Source organism: Lolium rigidum, chromosome 2 (genome assembly GCF_022539505.1).
Source record: "Lolium rigidum isolate FL_2022 chromosome 2, APGP_CSIRO_Lrig_0.1, whole genome shotgun sequence".
Taxonomy (NCBI): domain Eukaryota; kingdom Viridiplantae; phylum Streptophyta; class Magnoliopsida; order Poales; family Poaceae; genus Lolium; species Lolium rigidum.
In genome coordinates this window covers 134843084-134864253 of record NC_061509.1, presented here as the reverse complement: position 1 = coordinate 134864253, position 21170 = coordinate 134843084, and positions in this window count along the sequence as shown.

The following is a 21170-nucleotide window of genomic DNA, read 5'->3' as shown; positions in this document are numbered from 1 at the left end:
GAAGCATTGATTGCTATATTTGTGCTAGAGCTTTGGTTTTAAAAACATAAAGAGAGCATAAAAGTAAAATTTTGAGAGGTGTTTGTTGTTGTCAACGAATGGTAGTGGGCACTCTAACCCCCTTGCCAGACAAACCTTCAAAGAGCGGCTCCCATGAATTATTTTTATTTTTGGGTGGCACTCCTTCCAACCTTTCTTTCACAAACCATGGCTAACCGAATCCTTCGGGTGCCTGCCAACAATCTCATACCATGAAGGAGTGCCTTTTTATTTTAGTTTTATTATGATGACACTCCTCCTCACCTTTGCTTTCTCAAGCCATGGCTAACCGAATCCTTCGGGTGCCGTCCAACAATCACATACCATGGAGGAGTGTCTATTTAGGTTAATTAATTTGGTACTAGGAATCCCATTGCCAGCTCTTTATGCAAAATTATTGGATAAGCGGATGAAGCCACTAGTCCATTGGTGAAAGTTGCCCAACAAGAATGAAAGATAAACACCACATACTTCCTCATGAGCTATAAAACATTGACACAAATCAGAGGTGATAAATTTTGAATTATTTAAAGGTAGCACTCAAGCAATTTACTTTGGAATGGCGGAGAAATACCATGTAGTAGGTAGGTATGGTGGACACAAATGGCATAGTGGTTGGCTCAAGGATTTTGGATGCATGAGAAGTATTCCCTCACGATACAAGGCTTAGGCTAGCAAGGTTATTTGAAACAAACACAAGGATGAACCGGTGCAGCAGAACTCACATAAAAGACATATTGTAAACATTATAAGACTCTACACCGTCTTCCTTGTTGTTCAAACTCTTTACTAGAAATTATCTAGACCTTAGAGAGACCAATTATGCAAACCAAATTTTAGCAAGCTCCATGTATTTCTTCATTAATAGGTGCAAAGTATATGATGCAAGAGCTTAAACATGAGCACAACAATTGCCAAGTATCACATTATTCAAGACATTTTACCAATTACTACATGTAGCATTTTCCGTTTCCAACCATATAACAATTAACGAAGCAATTTCAACCTTCGCCATGAAAATTAAAAGCTAAGAACACATGTGTTCATATGAACCAGCGGAGTGTGTCTCTCTCCCACACAAGCATTTATTCAAACAAAAACAAAAACAAAAACAAACAGACGCTCCAAGTAAAGTACATAAGATGTGACCGAATAAAAATATAGTTTCAAGAGAGGAACCTGATAATTTGTCGGTGAAGAAGGGGATGCCTTGGGCATCCCCAAGCTTAGATGCTTGAGTCTTCTTGAAATATACAGGGATGAACCACCGGGGCATCCCCAAGCTTAGAGCTTTCACTCTTCTTGATCATAGTATATCATCCTCCTCTCTTGACCTTTGAAAACTTCCTCCACACCAAACTCGAAACAACTCATTAGAGGGTTAGTGCATAATTACAAATTCACATGTTCAGAGGTGACACAATCATTCTTAACACTTCTGGACATTGCACAAAGCTACTGGAAGGTAATGGAACAAAGAAATCGATCCAACACAGCGAAAGAGGCAATGCGAAATAAAAGGCAGAATCTGTCAAAACAGAACAGTCCGTAAAGACGAATTTTATTGAGGCAACAGACTTGCTCAAATGAAAATGCTAAAATTGAATGAAAGTTGCGTACATATCTGAGGATCACTAACGTAAATTGGCATAATTGTCTGAGTTACCTACAGAGAATTAGGCCCAGATTCGTGACAGCAAGAAATCTGTTTCTGCGCAGTAATCCAAATCTAGTATGAACCTTACTATCAAAGACTTTACTTGGCACAACAATGCAACAAAATTAAGATAAGGAGAGGTTGCTACAGTAGTAACAACTTCCAAGACACAAATATAAAACAAAGTACTGTAGTAAAATAAACACATGGGTTATCTCCCAAGAAGTGCTTTCTTTATAGCCATTAAGATGGGCTCAGCAGTTTTAATGATGCACTCGCAAGAAATAGTAGTTGAAGCAAAAGCGAGCATCAAAAGGCAAATTCAAAACAAATTTAAGCCTAACATGCTTCCTATGCATAGGAATCTTGTAAATAAACAAATTCATGAAGCATGATGCAACAAGCATAGAAAGATAAGACAAGTGCAGCTTCAAGATTTTCAGCAAAAAGAGAGGTGTTTTAGTAACATGAAAATTTCTACAACCATATTTTCCTCTCTCATAATAATGTCCAGTAGCATCATGAGCAAACTCAACAATATAAATATCAAATGAAACATTCTTATCATGAGTCTCATGCATAAAATTATTACTCTCCACATAAGCATAATCAATTTTATTAGTTGTAGTGGGAGCAAATTCAACAAAGTAGCTATCATTATTATTCTCATCAAGTGTAGGAGGCATAGTATAATCACAACAAAATTTACTCTCCATAGTAGGTGGCACCAAAAGACCACTATCATTATAATCATCATATATGGGAGGCATATCATAATCAACATAAACTTTCTCCTCAATACCCGGAGGGCTAAAGAGATCATTTTCATCAAAACCGACCTCCCCAAGCTTAGCATTTTCCATAGCATTAGCAACAATGGTGTTCAAAGCATTCATATTAATAACATTCCCATTAGCATGCATATAAAGTTCCATGGGTTTTTTAATTCTCTCTTCAAACACATCATGTCCTAATTCAAGATAAACTTCATAAAGATCTCTCATATTTTTGTTGTTTTCCATTATGCCTAACTAGTGTAAACAAGAAACAAAAAGATGCAATTGCAGGATCTAAAGGAAATAGCTTCGAGCACACACACAACGGCAACAAAAAAGTACTTTACCTGGGACCGGAGTATGAGTGCCTTTTACCTTTCCTCCCCGGCAACGACGCCAGAAAATCGCTTGATGTCTACGGGTGCTTCTATTCTTGTAGACAGTGTTGGGCCTCCAAGAGCAGAGGTTTGTAGAACAGCAGCAAGTTTCCCTTAAGTGGATCACCCAAGGTTTATCGAACTCAGGGAGGAAGAGGTCAAAGATATCCCTCTCATGCAACCCCGCAACCACAAAGCAAGAAGTCTCTTGTGTCCCCAACACACCTAATAGGTGCACTAGTTCAGCGAAGAGATAGTGAAATACAAGTGGTATGAATGAATATGAGCAAGTAGTAACGGCGCCAGAAAAGTGCTTGCTGGCGTGCAGTTGATGGTAGTAATATTGCAAGAAGTAAAGATGCAGTAAAACAGTAAACAAACAGCGATAGCAGTATATAGGAACAAGGCCTAGGAATCATACATTCACTAGTGGACACTCTCAACATTGATCACATAACAGAATAAATAGATAGATGCTAGACTATGCACCCTCTTGTTGGATGATGAAAACCACTAACTGTGTAGGATTACACGAACCCTCAATGCCGGAGTTAACAAGCTCCACAATATTCAATGTTCATATTTAAATAACCTTAGAGTGCATAACGGATCAACATAACCAAACCAAGTACTAACATAGCATGCACACCGTCACCTTCACACTACGAAAGGAGGAATAGATCACATCAATACTATCATAGCAATAGTTAACTTCATAATCTACAAGAGATCACAATCATAGCCTACGCCAAGTACTACACGATGCACACACTGTCACCATTACACCGTGCAGGAGGAATAAACTACTTTAATAACATAACTAGAGTAGCACACGAATAAATTGTGATACAAAACACATTGCAATCATAAAGAGATATAAATAAGCACTTCACTATACCATTCATAACAGTTGAATAAGTATTCTCGTGAAATATAGCCTAAGAGACCCACACGGTGCACACACTGTCACCTTTACACACGTGGGACAAGGAGTCTCCGGAGATCACATAAGTAAAACCCACTTGACTAGCACAATGACATCTAGATTACAAGCATCATCATATGAATCTCAATCATGTAAGGCAGCTCATGAGATTATTGTATTGAAGCACATAGGAGAGAGATTAACCACATAGCTACCGGTACAGCCCCGAGCCTCGATGGAGAACTACTCCCTCCTCATGGGAGACAAGAGCGTTGATGAAGATGGCGGTGGTGTCGATGGAGGAGCCTTCCGGGGGCACTTCCCCGTCCCGGCGGCGTGCCGGAACAGAGACTCCGGTCCCCGGATCTTGGCTTCGCGATGGCGGCGGCTCCGGAAGGTTTCTCGTACCGTGGCTTTTTCGTATCGTGTTTTAGGTCGGGGACCTTTATATAGGCGAAGAGGCGGCGTCGAAGGTCAACGAGGCGACGACACAACGGGGGGCGCGGCCCCCTTGGCCGCGCCGGCCTCATCGTTTGGTGGGCCTCGTGGCCCCCCTCCGGCGGCTCTCGGGTGTTCCGGAAGCTTCATGCAATCCTAAGATGCCGGGCGTTGATTTCGTCCGATTCCGAGAATATTTCCTTACTAGGATTTCTGAAACCAAAAATAGCGTAAAACAAGCAATCGGCCCTTCGACATCTCGTCAATAGGTTAGTTCCGGAAAACGCATAAATATGACATAAAGTATGCATAAAACATGTAGATATCATCAATAATGTGGCATGGAACATAAGAAATTATCGATACGTCGGAGACGTATCTGTCACGTCCATTCTACCTACTCCCTCCTCTAATTTTTCTATGGAGTATATATTTTTCTCATGTTTCCTGATACTCCTCCCTCTGTGCCTCGGGTCCCCACTCCAACTCCAAGTCCCAATATTGCAGATCTATCACTGTCTTCCCCTACTTTCCCCTCCTACGTCGTCACCTAACTCTCTACCTTCTTCCCCGATGTCTCCCTCGTATCCCTGATACGTCTCCGACGTATCGATAATTTCTTATGTTCCATGCCACATTATTGGTGATATCTACATGTTTTATGCATACTTATGTCATATTTATGCGTTTTCCGGAACTAACCTATTGACGAGATGCCGAAGGGCCAGTTGCTATTTTCTGCTGTTTTTGGTTTCAGAAATCCTAGTAAGGAAATATTCTCGGAATCGGACGAAATCAACGCCCATAGTCTTAGGATTGCATGAAGCTTCCAGAACACCCGAGAGTCGCCAGAGGGGGGGCACATGCCCACCACACACCAGGCTGGCGCAGCCAGGGTGTGGGCCGCGCCGCCCTACTGTGACACCGCCTCGTCGACCCTCCGACTCCGCCTCTTCGCCTATATAAAGGTCCCTGACCTAAAACATCGAGACGGAAAAGCCACGGTACGAGAAACCTTCCGCAGCCGCCGCCATCGCGAAGCCAAGATCCGGGGACAGAGTCTCCGTTCCGGCACGCCGCCGGGACGGGGAAGTGCCCCCGGAAGGCTCCTCCATCGACACCACCGCCATCTCCATCAATGCTGCTGTCTCCCATGAGGAGGGAGTAGTTCTCCATCGAGGCTCGGGGCTGTACCGGTAGCTATGTGGTTAATCTCTCTCCTATGTGCTTCAATACAATAATCCCATGAGCAGCCTTACATGATTGAGATTCATATGATGATGCTTGTAATCTAGATGTCATTATGCTAGTCAAGTGGGTTTTACTTATGTGATCTCCGGAGACTCCTTGTCCCACGTGTGTAAAGGTGACAGTGTGTGCACCGTGTGGGTCTCTTAGGCTATATTTCACGTAATACTTATTCACCGTTATGAATGGCATAGTGAAGTGCTTATTTATATCTCTTTATGATTGCAATGTGTTTTGTATCACAATATATCTCGTGTGCTACTCTAGTGATGTTATTAAAGTAGTTTATTCCTCCCGCACGGTGTAATGGTGACAAGTGTGTGCATCGTGTAGTACTTGGCGTAGGCTATGATTGTGATCTCTTGTAGATTATCAAGTTAACTATTGCTATGATAGTATTGATGTTATCTATTCCTCCTTTCGTAGTGTGAAGGTGACAGTGTGCATGCTATGTTAGTACTTGGTTTGGTTATGTTGATCTCGTTATGCACTCTAAGGTTATTTAAATATGAACATTGAATATTGTGGAGCTTGTTAACTCCGGCATTGAGGGTTCGTGTAATCCTACACAGTTAGTGGTGTTCATCATCCAACAAGAGGGTGTAGAGTCTAGCATCTATCTATTTATTCTGTTATGTGATCAATGTTGAGAGTGTCCACTAGTGAAAGTATGATCCCTAGGCCTTGTTCCTAAATACTGCTATCGCTGTTTGTTTACTGTTTTACTGCATCTTTACTTCCTGCAATATTACTACCATCAACCGCACGCTAGCAAGCACTTATCTGGCGCCGTTACTACTGCTCATATTCATTCATACCACTTTTATTTCACTATCTCTTCGCCGAACTAGTGCACCTATTAGGTGTGTTGGGGACACAAGAGACTTCTTGCTTTGTGGTTGCAGGGTTGCATGAGAGGGATATCTTTGACCTCTTCCTCCCTGAGTTCGATAAACCTTGGGTGATCCACTTAAGGGAAACTTGCTGCTGTTGTACAAACCTCTGCTCTTGGAGGCCCAACACCGTCTACAAGAATAGAAGCACCCGTAGACATCAAGCACTTTTCTGGCGCCGTTGCCGGGGAGGAAAGGTAAAAGGCACTCATATTCTGGTTCCAGGTAAAGTACTTTTCTGGCGCCATTGTGTGTGTGCTCAAAGCTATTTCCTTTAGATCCTGCAATTGCATCTTTTTGTTTCTTGTTTACACTAGTTAGGCATAATGGAAAACAACAAAAATATGAGAGATCTTTATGAACTTTATCTTGAATTAGGACATGATGTGTTTGAAGAGAGAATTAAAAAACCCATGGAACTTTATATGCATACGAATGGGAATGTTATTAATATGAATGCTTTGAACACCATTGTTCCTAATGCTATGGAAAATGCTAAGCTTGGGGAGGTCGGTTTTGATGAAAATGATCTCTTTAGCCCTCCGGGTATTGAGGAGAAAGTTTATGTTTATTATGATATGCCTCCCATATATGATGATTATAATGATAGTGGTCTTTTGGTGCCGCCTACTATGGAGAGTAATTTTTATGATGATAATACTACGGAAATTCAATTCGGCTCCCGGGTGCGTATGCTCCCTCTACCAAGAAAACATATTTTGAAGTGTGAAAAAATTTGACAAAAAATTCTACATGTACATCTCCATAATATATGTGTGTGCATCAAGTTTCACGAAAAAATAATATTTTTTGTGGCCTATGTAAAAAAGAGAAAACTTATCCTGTGAAAAGCATTGTTTTTAGCACTGAATTTTGTCTTTTTTACACATGTCAGATGATAAGTTTATTTTTTATGAAACAACTTTGTGAGCGTTTAGCACGTGAAGATGTCCGTGCGAATTTTTTGTTTCACTTTTTTTGAAATTTAAAATATGTGTAAGATGCATTTCAAAATATAGGGAGCATATGCTCCCATGTTCCAAAACACCACTCCCATAATACTATGCCTCCTACACTTGATGAGAATAATAATGATAGCTACTTTGTTGAATTTGCTCCCACTACAATTAATAAGAATGACTATGCTTATGTTGGGAGTAGTAATAATTTTATGCATGAGACTCATGATAAGAATGCTTTATGTGATAGTTATATTGTTGAGTTTGCTCATGATGCTACTGGATATTATTATGAGAGAGGAAAATATGGTTGTAGAAATTTTCATGTTACTAAAACACCTCTCTATATGCTAAAAATCTTGAAGTTGCGCTTGTCTAGTTTTCCTATGCTTGTTGCATCATGCTTCATGAATTTGTTTATTTACAAGATTCCTATGCATAGGAAGCATGTTAGGCTTAAATTTGTTTTGAATTTTCTTCTTGATGCTCTCTTTTGCTTCAACTCTTATTTCTTGCGAGCGCATCATTAAAACCGCTGAGCCCATCTTAATGGCTATAAAGAAAGAACTTCTTGGGAGATAACTGTAATGTCCCAGGTTTAGAGACGATCGAGGGGTAGATTTTAGAAAGGGATGTGCATTGCATTGTAATTTACGGGGAAATTTCGCGTTTTTAAACAAAAACTGCATCGAAGGGGGACAAGTTTCTCTCTCGACACCTTACGAGGTTAGGGTTTCGAGAGTGCGATAAACTTGCTCTTATTCAACTAAACTAGGGTTTTTGAGAAGAGAGGGAGAGTTTGCATGATTGAATTCTAAATGAAGTGACATGGTTAAATTTAAACCAAGGATGAATTTGAATTTCAACTTCAAATATTAAATAATTACCCTAATATTGAATTGTGAGGAAATTCATTAAGTAAATAATAAATAATCAACAATATGAGCAATTAAAGTAAAGTAAAGCTCATTAGAGAAAAACCTTGAGCTTTATTGATCATCACACAATTTACATTGTCATTACAATATTCATAAGAGAAAAGAAATGAATAATACAACATATTACAAGAATTGCTCAAATAAGAAAAAGAAGATTACAAATAATGACCTATCCTAAATTACAAGTCTAGTTTCATAAAGATGATTGAATCCGATGATCTTCATCTTCACTTGATTACACTCTTGATTCCCCGCACAAATCAAAGCAAAAACAGAATTAAGCCAAGTGGCAAAGCCACTTGGCAGAGTTAAAAGAAATGGAAAATTGTGGATATGGATCAGCTCTGCCGAGCCGATCATCTCCAAACCAAGTTCGAGCATCCGGTGCACACACACACAACCACACCGCTCACTGTGCAGGTGTGCATGCTCAACGACACACACAGGCCGCTGAGTCACCATAAGCTGCAGACCTTGCTGTCGACCGAGAGAGGAAGGAGAAGGTCACATAAAAGCCTCCACGAGAAACCCTAGGCCATATTCATCGACAGGCTTCACAGGGTAAGTCACCAAGAACACAAGAACATATGAACAGCCACTTCTGTTCAATTTGATAATTCATCACAGTACTGAATCAAGCCACACAAGGTTGCAAGGAGGAGCAGGGCAAGCACAAGCTCAATCCTGAAGCAATCCTCTACACCAACAAACAATCTAGGAGCTGGAGTGAGGTATACACCAAATCAACCTGAGCAAAACCAAGTTTTGCTCATAAATAAGCATACAATGCATCACAGGAACACAGAAGGGTAGAATACCCTGTTTGTATCATCATTTGGCTATCAGCCATGTGATGCAAGCAAAACCAGGGTAAAACCATTAGGAATGGATCCAAGGGAACACTGATCAAGCCAACAGTATTAAGAAAAGGACTTAACCAGGGAAATCCAGCAAGGAACTAATCCCTATTTAGCTACCCGGATTCACCTAGTAACACACAGCCTAGCAAAGCCATCGGATTAATGGACAAATATATGTCCAAGTATGATTTCAACATCAAATGATCCGGCAGTCTATGAAGGACTACCGGGATTAGTGCACGTAAGCATCCATGAGGTAGGAGCAACCATTTCTAAGCAGACAGAGCTCGCTTGGGTCACAACGACTACCCAACCACATAGAAAATTCACCAAGGCATCACATCATTATCCGGAAGGATTCAGTATGAGCTAGGGTTCCCAACCAGTGGTTGGCATCCCTCTAGCTACATCAAATTCATCCATATGATCATTACTGATAAACAGTTCACATCATTTATCCATCTAGTAAAGTAAGGAATTACAGGTAAATGAAACAGTAAAGTAACTAAAGCATCAACATCTTGCCAGTGAACCAATGGCTCACTGCAAGCATCAGATGATGCTTGGGTAAGCACTAGCACACACCAGCACAAATATAAGTGTCACACAGACACCGGGTGAAGCACCAGGTAAGGCACGAGCAACAAGCAAGTGATGATCAATTGATCATCGGGGCCTCGCTAAAGCATGCCAGGACAGGCTAGAGTCAAACACTGGAATTCCACATGAATTCTATGAATTAAACAACCACGAGATAAGCAACACTAGAATTACAGACTAGCACATAACCATTTTTATGGTTATAACCAGAAGCGATCATCAAGGAATTGATGTACATGAACAACAATTAAGCAAGGCCAAACCTACTATAAGCCAGGACTCAATAATCATCATATAAATAACACAACCTCTTGCTAAACAGCAAGAACCACTCACAGTAATGAGCCAGGGGAGCTAGAGCTTATTACAGCACATGTAAGCAAGCAATAACAGTGGCTGGTGATGCTCAGATAAGCATCTAGCCAAATAATAACATGTATAACCCAAGGATGAGCAGAGCCAAGAATCAAAGGAAGCACACGCCACAGCAAGGTTAGCACAAGCATCAGAGCAGCATAGCAACGATACGCACACACAAGCAAGTTAGGCGCAGCGATAGCACGGCTAGAATCATGGCAAGCAAGCACACAGCCTATAAGAGTAGGCTGCAGTGGCAGCAAGGCATGGCGGCATCTCCATCAGGAGGAGGGCCATGGCCAGAGCTGCTGGTGGAAGAAGAGGAGAAGGCAAGAATGAGAGAGAGGAGAGGATTGAAGGAGGCGTACCTGGAGCAGTAGCGCAAGGCGTGCCATGGCGGCACGGCGGCACGGGCCACCCACGGCAGCGCCAAGCCGCGCCTGGCCTGGCGGCGCCGAGCGTGGACGCCCCACGGCAACACCACAGCAGCACCACGGCGGCGCCATAGCACCTGGAGCGTCGGCGGCGGCAAGAACGCCGAGGCACTCCACGCCAGAAGATCAGAGGCGAAGGGGGCGAGGCGAGCAAGCGGCGCAGCACGAATCGCCGCGGAGGATCTGAATCGCCGTCGAGTGGCGGTTCAGATGCGCCACATCTCGCCGGCGGCGATGGCCGGAGTCGGCCGGAACAATTCGGCGAAGGGGCGGCGACGCGTGCGTCGCCAGAGCTCTAGGGTTAGGGTTCGGACACGAGCGCGAGGTGAGGGAGTGAGCGACCGACCGCTCGGGTCGGTTGGACCCGAGCTGGTCTAGTCCAACCCACCGGGCTCCACGCGACAGGTGGGCCCAGGGGCAATTCAGTCTTTTCCAAATTTCATTAAAAACCAGAAACTTGGAAAATTCAATAGAAAATTGATAAAAGCTCTAAAAAAATAAGTAAAAATATGAAAATTAATCAGCATAAAATTCTCTATTCAAATAAAATATCAAAGAGAATTTTTGAAGACAATGAAGAATAAGTCTTAATTTGATGAATTAAAATAATGGATTAAGTCACACATATTATTTTCAATAATGAAAATAAGTCCATTAATGCATTTGGACTTTAAAAACACCTTGACAACATTTCAAGGTTGTATTTTACTTTTAAACAAGTATCTCCTAATTATTCTTAGTATTAACCTCTTACATGAAATAATAACGACATCGGAAGGGGGGACAAACCCTAAAAAAATGGAATCATGCATAATTGCTTCTTTAACCATTGCCCTTATCGGACAATGATGCTATTTTTCAGAACAAGAGGACAAGGGTCAGTCCATACCTTCCAAGCTGCAGAACTTTGCGGTGTTCGAGCAAGTTCATCACTTGCTCATGTCATTTGAGTACTTTTATCAAATTACTTGCAAAGTACTATGGTTATCACGATTGCATAAAAACCAAAACCACTACTTTCATAACTATGAATATGACTATGTGGTGGGCAATGGAACCATGGATTGTGTTGATATGGTGGAGGTTCCATTGCAAGGGTTAATATCCATCTAGGATTAAACAACAAATGTCGCCGGTGATTCTTGTGCCGTAATACCCGTGTTAACCATAAGATCCGGAGTGGGACGGAGTAGTCAAAAGTGTTTCCACCTCTCGTTCATCAACGGATGCGCTTACCGTAGCAGTTGTGTCTTGCGGAGTAACTTGAGGGTGGGGAGCCCCTTCTAATTCCCCACGGTATAGCTGTTGCTTACCGTAGCGGTTGCTGCTTGCGGAACAACTTGAGGGTGGGGATCCCCTTCTAATTCCCCACGGTAATGTGGTCTATGATGGGTTGCAGCTACCGGCGAAGGAGTTTGGTTAACGAGTCCCAAACCGTTGTCGTGGTCGGGGTCCACCCTGAAATTACGGGAATAATGGGACCGACGAGGACCCGGGGTCGGGGTATGCAACAAAGGGTGGGTGTTCGAGGTAGCGGAGGAACATGATTGGCTAGACCTTATACCGGGCCTCACACCAAAGGAAGTGTGGACGGGAAAGCTGCCCGGTTGGCACCAAGGTTAAGATCTCTTATGGGTAAAGCAACACACCTCTGCAGAGTGTAAAGAACTGTGACCTGTCACTCCCTGTTCCGGGATGAGGAACCGCGAACGCGGCCGGAAAGGAGCTCCATGAAGTTCTAGTAAACCGGTGAAGGCTGACGGACATAGCTCTTTGAAATAAAAGCAATCTCTTAAAGAAATGTTTAACAAAACTTGCATTGGTATTAGACTTTCTGGTCTAATATCGTAGCTAGTGCATTAAACACCTCTTATCTATAATGAACTTGTTGAGTACGCTCGTACTCATACCACTCTTAAATCCCATGCTTAGATTGTCCGAATCGTCCGGAGGAGGACTACGACAACAATGAAGGAGCCGAGATCATCGGCTATGATGAACCTGACCTCTCAGGAGGTGTTGAAGGCGTAGACTATCTCATAGTCTACGGATCCGGGGAGGCTTTCGGAGGAGAACAAGCCTAGAGATATCCGAGAGTAGCAGTAACCGAGCAGCCCGAACTCTAGTATTTAGCTGCTCGATGAAATAAATGTTTAGTTTAATGAGACTCTGGTATTGTAAGTTAAGTTGGGTTCGCCTCGAACTCAGGAGTATTCCTCTTAGGACCCAAGAGGAGCTCCAAGATGACATGTGTATGATAGTTGTAATAATAAATGAATGAGTTATGGACCCCGCTATGTTCCGTTGTACTACTCGAGGGATGTAATATTTGCGGAATGGTACTTCGTGAATGTTATATCAACGACCGGCATACTACAACATGCAAGTGGTATGCGTGGTCACCACGGTTGGTATCAGAGCAAAAGCTTTGACCTTAGGTTGGAACCTAGTAAATGGGACCAAACGTTAGGAGTCAAATAGGATTAGTAAAGAATTCTCTAAAAATATGGTGTATATTCAATTGAGAATACAACAACCATATCTTTTAGTGCGATAATTCTTTATTATCTCTATTATGATGCATTATTACTAATCTCATAATCTTTCTATTTCTACAGACCAACATGGCAAGTTCACGACCGGGAAGAAACGTGAAAGTTATGGATTCCACACCGAACGAGTACCAAGGAGGACTTGCGGATATCCTACGAGCCATGTTACCGGAATTTGGGTGCGATCCCCGGATTCCAGTAAAGAAATACATGTTCTATGATGGTCCGGTGTTGGCCAAGTGCAGGGTAGGACTGCGACTTCCCGAATCTTTGGGAATGAGCGTAGTCATGCCAGCTGGGGAAGCAAGGACAACCAACACAGCTTACCATATAGCTGTTATGAGAGCCATAACCGATATTCGGGAGCATAAGACGAAAGAGCTTATGGGTTCCGAATTCACGCACATTCCTCATATGGAGGAGGACAATGATCCCATGCTGAACCATTTCAAATATGCCAAAAGCAAACCAGCCGAAGCAGCCAAATACATGGACAATAGCCGTAACTTCATATCATTACTCTTTCAGTTGAATCATCATCTGATAGGAGCAATTGATACGATGCTTGAGGAATTCACTCGAACCCAAGGAGGAGAATAGGGGGAAAGAACCTATGGAGAATGTGGTGCACACACCAGCTTATTCAGCTGGTGACTACATCGATATTGATCCACTTGCACGTGAACCTACACTGTTACACCTGGGAACTATCTGGGTAGTTCCTATGGGGGATACGAAGGCGGAGAGGAATCCGGAAACAATCAGCGTTCCGAGACTCCTATCGAGAATTCCAGGGGTTGGCGTTGGGGATCGGATACTGGAACTCATAGTACCACAGCGTATTATGATGGGGAGATGAATGAAGATGCCACGTCCCAGCACCAGAGTTATCCATGGAATGAGGAGGAAGTTGGAGGGTATCCGACACAGGTTGAGTCGGATACGAATGTAGGAAATACCTATGGTGTAGGTATAGGGGAGTACACCCGATGGGTGGATTATGACGCACTGAATGATCAGTTCGTGAACACCGATTTCGCCCTAGGATCATCATCGGATTCCGACTATCGGCCAACGGGGAGACCTTATGTTCCAGGTTTTGTCGGAGAACGACACGTTCGACCGGATGGAAGCCTCGGAATGTATCGGGAGTGAAGATCGTCTAGAGACTACCAAGAGAAGCCAAGCTACAATACACAAGTACCACGTGTATTGTAGAGTGTAATATTTGGTAGAAATTGTATATATACTTTAATAAGTGAGTTTGCATACTCACATCGACTTGAGTATTGTAATAAGACCACTTAAGTATGTAAATATATGGTATATGTTTTGTATGATTTGGATTTGCTTCTTGATTTCCATTGCGTGACTAGTTCTCAGTGCACAAGGTTGAGCTCGGAAAACTTGCGCATGGAGTAACTATGAGTATCATCTTGTGTTGCGGAACTAGGGGGTTATGTCGGGAGCGTTAGGAGAGGAGACCGAAGCGCAGCGCATGGAGCGCGAAGCAAAACAAAAGGAGGAGGCTGACGAAGCAGCCAGGAATCAGTTTCCACCACCACCACCACCCATGACGCAGCAAAATTTTATCCAGTACATGCAGCTGGTGGAGGAGAGACAGCGGGTAACACTGGAGCAGCAGAACAAATTCTTTCAGGATTTGTTACAGCAAAACAGGGTGGAGAGACCTGAGAATCAGGGAGTCACCTTAGCAGACTTCCAGAACACCAAGCCCATATCTTTTGCATACGCACCCGAGCCGATGGACGCAGAAGATTGGCTGATGGATACTGAGTGAAAGCTCAACACCGTTGGATGCAATGACCAGGAGAAGGTCCGTTATGCTACACACTTGTTGTGTGGACCCGCCGCATCTTGGTGGGATAATATAGTAGCCGTATATCCGGCTGGAAAGGTATTCACATGGGAGGAGTTCGCAAGGAAATTCAGGGAATCCAATGTTCCTGAAAGTATAGTGGAGCTGAAGCGTCGAGAATTTGAAAGTCTCGAGCAGAAGGACAAGGCAATCCCGACCTATGTCGTGGAGTTCTCTAAACTGTCCCGGTATGCTCGTTGAAGAAGTCAACACCGAGGACAAGAAGAAAAAGAGATTTCTGAGGGGGTTAAGTCCCCAGTTCAAGGTACAGCTCCGTATGATGAGAGCAACGGAGTTTCAAGAGTTGGTGGATGCAGCCATCACTCTAGAAGATGATTTCAAACAGTTACAAGAGGAGAAGAGGAAGAAGGCCAAGTTTGAGCCTAAGAGGTTTGTTAGTAACAAGCCCAATACCAGCTTGAGTTTCAAGCCAAGATACAACAACAACAACAACAACAACAACAGAACTACTACGGTAGTAGGAGGAACCAAGCGTTTCAGACTGCAAACCATATTGTCTATCGCATTTGTGGATTCCGAGGTCATACCTCGAAGGATTGCAAGAAACCAAAGATTATATGCTTTGGTTGTCGCCAGGAGGGGCACATGCTGAAGGACTGCCCCAAGAGAAACACTGGAGGAGGTCAATCTGGAGGAGGAGGAAATCGAGGAAACACCGGAGGGAGCTGGAAGAATAAGAAGCCCTTCGGCAAGCTGAACTGCACTAGTATGGAGGAGGTGGTCAACTCCGATCAGGCGGTGATAGGTACGCTCCAGATACTCACTCATCCCGGCAAAGTACTTTTTAATACTGGTGCTACTACATCATTCATTTCTCAACAATTCATCATCAAACATGGGATTAGTTGCACTAAGTTAGATACACCCATAACCATACTTTCGCGGGGGAACGATAGTAGTAACCCATACCAAACAAAAACAAGTCATCATGATCAATAAGTGCGCGTTTGACGCGGACTCTGTTCATTTTACCAATGAAGGACATTGATGTCATTCTTGGTATGAACTGGTTGGAAGCTAATGGAGCATTGATCGACTGTGTGAGCAAGACGGTGTCTTTGAAAATCCCCGATGGAAGTAGAATGATCTACCAAGGCGACAAACATACACAGATTGAAGTTGAGCTACAGCTGAATAGTATGAAGGAGGTGAAGTTAGAAGATATACCTGTAGTAAATGAATTCCAGGATGTATTTCCTGCGGAATTACCTGGTATGCCACCAGATAGGGAGATAGAATTCACTATCGACCTGATTCCAGGAACAGCTCCGATTGCTAAGGCACCATACAAGATGGGGCCCAAGGAGTTGAAAGAGCTTAAGGAACAACTGGATGACTTAGAACAAAAGGGATTCATTCAAGACAGTGTTTCACCATGGGGATCACCTGTGATCTTCGTAGATAAAAGAGATGGAGGAAGAAGGATGTGCGGAGACTACAGGAATCTGAACAACGTCACAATCAAGAACAAGTATCCACTTCCAAGAATACAGGATCTATTTGATCAAGTTAGAGGAGCGGGAGTCTTTTCCAAGATTGATCTCAGATCCGGTTATCACCAGATAAAGATCAAGAAGGAAGACGTTCCGAAAACTGCCTTTGTTTCAAGATATGGACATCATGAATATCTTGTAGTGCCATTTGGATTAACCAATGCCCCAGCAATATTCATGAATCTCATGAATAAGATCTTCATGCCATATCTAGACAAGTTTGTCATCGTATTTATCGATGATATTCTGATATATTCCAAGAACAAGTCCGAACATGCTGAACATTTGAGGTTAGTGTTGCAAACACTAAGGGAACATCAACTCTATGCCAAACTTAGTAAGTGTGAATTTTGGCTAGATCAAGTGGAATTTCTTGGTCATGTTATCAGTAAAGATGGAATAGCTGTTAACCCGAGTAAGGTAGCATCAGTTCTAGAATGGGAAGCACCCAAGACTGTCAAGGAAATCCGAGGATTCCTAGGAATGGTAGGTTATTATCGGAGATTCATTGAAGGATTCTCTAAGATAGCAGGACCAATGACAAAGTTGCTAAGGAAGAACACACCATTCGTGTGGTCAGAGGAGTGTGAGAAGAGTTTTCAAACTCTGAAGGAGAAACTCACCACGGCACCGGTGTTAGCAGTTCCGGAAGTTGGCAAGGATTACACCGTGTACTGTGACGCATCCAAACATGGATTGGGTTGCGTACTCATGCAAGATCGGAAAGTGATATCCTATGGATCGAGGCAACTCAGACCTCATGAAGTGAATTATCCAACACATGACTTGGAATTAGCAGCTGTCGTTTTTGCACTAAAAACTTGGAGACATTTTCTCTATGGAGCTAAGTGTGAGCTCTATACAGATCATAAAAGCCTCAAATATTTCTTCACTCAGAAGGAACTCAACATGAGACAGAAAAGATGGCTAGAATTGATTAAGGATTATGACCTGACAATCAATTACACTCCAGGGAAGGCTAATGTTGTAGCAGATGCCCTGAGTAGGAAGAGTACCGGAGGAGTGGAACAAGAAATATCACCGGAGTTGAGGAAGGAAATAAGTCAAGCCCAAATACAACTTTGGGAGAAGGAAGCCCATGAAGGATTATCGGCATTGCAAATAGCCGATGAGTTGAATGTCAACCTGAAGAATGAGATAATGATGGGTCAGCTGGACGATCCATTCATCGTGGAGGAGATGAGAAGAATAGATGAGGGAAGACCATCAGAATTTAACCGCGGAGAATCTGGATCATTATGGTTCCAGAAAAGGATTTGCGTTCCGGATATTGCTGGAATTAAGGAAGTAATACTCCGGGAAGCTCATCAAACACCATATTCCATACATCCGGGAAGTACAAAGATGTACATGGACTTAAAGGAACTATTCTGGTGGAATAACATGAAGAGGGAGATAGCACAATATGTGGCGGAATGCCATACCCGCCGTAGAGTGAAGGTCTGTACACCGCAGTCCGGCAGGGAAGTTACAACCTTTACCTATTCCGGAGTGGAAATGGGAAGAAATAGGGATGGATTTCATCACCGGACTACCCATGACTAATAAAAAGAAGGACATGATATGGGTAATCGTGGACCGGTTGACGAAAAGTGCACACTTTTTAGTGGTAAACCAGCAGGATAAAGGAGAGAAACTTATCGATCTTTACATCAAAGAGATCGTGAGTAAGCATGGAGTGCCTAAGAAGATAGTATCGGATCGAGGGTCCGTGTTCACATCAGCATTCTGGAAGCAACTTCACGAAGCTTTAGGATCCAAGTTGGACTATAGTACCGCTTATCATCCCTGGACCGGTGGACAAACCGAGAGAACCAACCAGATCTTAGAGGATATGCTTAGGGCTTGTGCCCTAGACTTCGGAGGATCATGGGAGGAGCACTTACCACTAGCAGAGTTTTCATATAACAATAGTTACCAAAGCAGCATCAAGATGGCACCATTTGAAGCTCGTATGGAAGGAAGTGTAGATCACCGATATGTTGGTATGAAGCCGGAGCAAGCAAAGAGTTCAACCCTGATTATGTCAAGGAAAAACAACAAATCATTGACATTATCAGAGACAGGCTTAAGATAGCCCAAAGTCGGCAAAAGAGTTATGCCGATCAGAAGAGAAGGACATGGGAGCCACGAGTTGGAGACATGGTTTATCTTAAGGTAAGCCCGATGAAAGGACTTCAGAGGTTTGGAGTAAAAGGAAAGCTCAGTCCTAGATATATAGGACCTTTCAAAATATTGAGTCAAAACCGAGGGTTAGCCTTTGAATTGGAACTACCGGGAAGGTTATCTCAGGTTCACAACGTGTTCCATGTGTCACAACTTCGGAAATGCTTGAAGACCCCAGATGAACCAATATCACATGATGAGCTCGAGTTACAACCAGACTTGACATACATCGAGAAGCCAGCCAAGATTCTCGAGGAGAGCTGGAAACAACTCAGAAATAAAGCCATCAAGTATTGCAAAATACAATGGAAGCATCACCCCGAGAGGGAAGCCACCTGGGAAAAAGAGGAAGACCTGAGGAAAACATACCCCGAGCTGTTCAGGTATTACAACCACAACTTCGGGACGAAGTTTTCTTTAAGGGGGAAAGGCTGTAATGTCCCAGGTTTAGAGACGATCGAGGGGTAGATTTTAGAAAGGGATGTGCATTGCATTGTAATTTATGGGGAAATTTCGCATTTTTAAACAAAAACTGCATCGAAGGGGGACAAGTTTCTCTCTCGACACCTTACAGGGTTAGGGTTTCGAGAGTGCGATAAACTTGCTCTTATTCAACTAAACTAGGGTTTTTGAGAAGAGAGGGGAGAGTTTGCATGATTGAATTCTAAATGAAGTGACATGGTTAAATTTAAACCAAGGATGAATTTGAATTTCAACTTCAAATATTAAATAATTACCCTAATATTGAATTGTGAGGAAATTCATTAAGTAAATAATAAATAATCAACAATATGAGCAATTAAAGTAAAGTAAAGCTCATTAGAGAAAAACCTTGAGCTTTATTGATCATCACACAATTTACATTGTCATTACAATATTCATAAGAGAAAAGAAATGAATAATACAACATATTACAAGAATTGCTCAAATAAGAAAAAGAAGATTACAAATAATGACCTATCCTAAATTACAAGTCTAGTTTCATAAAGATGATTGAATCTGATGATCTTCATCTTCACTTGATTACACTCTTGATTCCCTGCACAAATCAAAGCAAAAACAGAATTAAGCCAAGTGGTAAAGCCACTTGGCAGGTTAAAAAGAAATGGAAAATTGTGGATATGGATCAGCTCTGCCGAGCTGATCATCTCCAAACCAAGTTCAGAGCATCTGGTGCACACACACACAGCCACACTGCTCACCAGGCAGTGTGCATGCTCAACAAAGACACATAGGCCGGTGAGTCACCATAAGCTGCAGACCTTGCTGTCGACCAGAGAGGAAGGAGAAGGTCACATAAAAGCCTCCACAGTAAACCCTAGGCCATATTCATCGACAGGCTTCACAGGGTAAGTCACCAAGAACACAAGAACATATGAACAGCCACTGCTGTTCAATCTGATAATTCATCACAGTACTGAATCAAGCCACACAAGGTTGCAAGGAGGAGCAGGGCAAGCACAAGCTCAATCCTGAAGCAATCCTCTACACCAACAAACAATCTAGGAGCTGGAGTGAGGTATACACCAAATCAACCTGAGCAAAACCAAGTTTTGCTCATAAATAAGCATACAATGCATCACAGGAACACAGAAGGGTAGAATACCCTGTTTGTATCATCATTTGGCTATCAGCCATGTGATGCAAGCAAAACCAGGGTAAAACCATTAGGAATGGATCCAAGGGAACACTGATCAAGCCAACAGTATTAAGAAAAGGACTTAACCAGGGAAATCCAAGCAAGGAACTAATCCCTATTTAGCTACCCAGATTCACCTAGTAACACACAGACTAGCAAAGCCATCGATTAATGGACAGATATATGTCCAGTATGATTTCAACATCAAATGATCTGGCAGTCTATGAAGGACTACCAGGATTAGTGCACAGAAGCATCCATGAGGTAGGAGCAACCATTTCTAAGCAGACAGAGCCTGCTAGGGTCACAACAGCTACCCAACCACATAGAAAATTCACCAAGGCATCACATCATTATCCAGAAGGATTCAGTATGAGCTAGGGTTCCCAACCAGTGGTTGGCATCCCTCTAGCTACATCAAATTCATCCATATGATCATTACTGATAAACAGTTCACATCATTTATCCATCTAGTAAAGTAAGGAATTACAGGTAAATGAAACAAGAAAGTAACTAAAGCATCAACATCTTGCCGGTGAACCAATGGCTCACTCGCAAGCATCAGATGATGCTTGGGTAAGCACTAGCACACACCAGCACAAATATAAGTGTCACACAGACACCAGGTGAAGCACCAGTAAGGCACAGGCAACAAGCAAGTGATGATCAATTGATCATCAGGGCCTGCTAAAGCATGCCAGGACAGGCTAGAGTCAAACACTGGAATTCCACATGAATTCTATGAATTAAACAACCACAGATAAGCAACACTAGAATTACAGACTAGCACATAACCATTTTTATGGTTATAACCAGAAGCAGATCATCAAGGAATTGATGTACATGAACAACAATTAAGCAAGGCCAAACCTACTATAAGCCAGGACTCAATAATCAT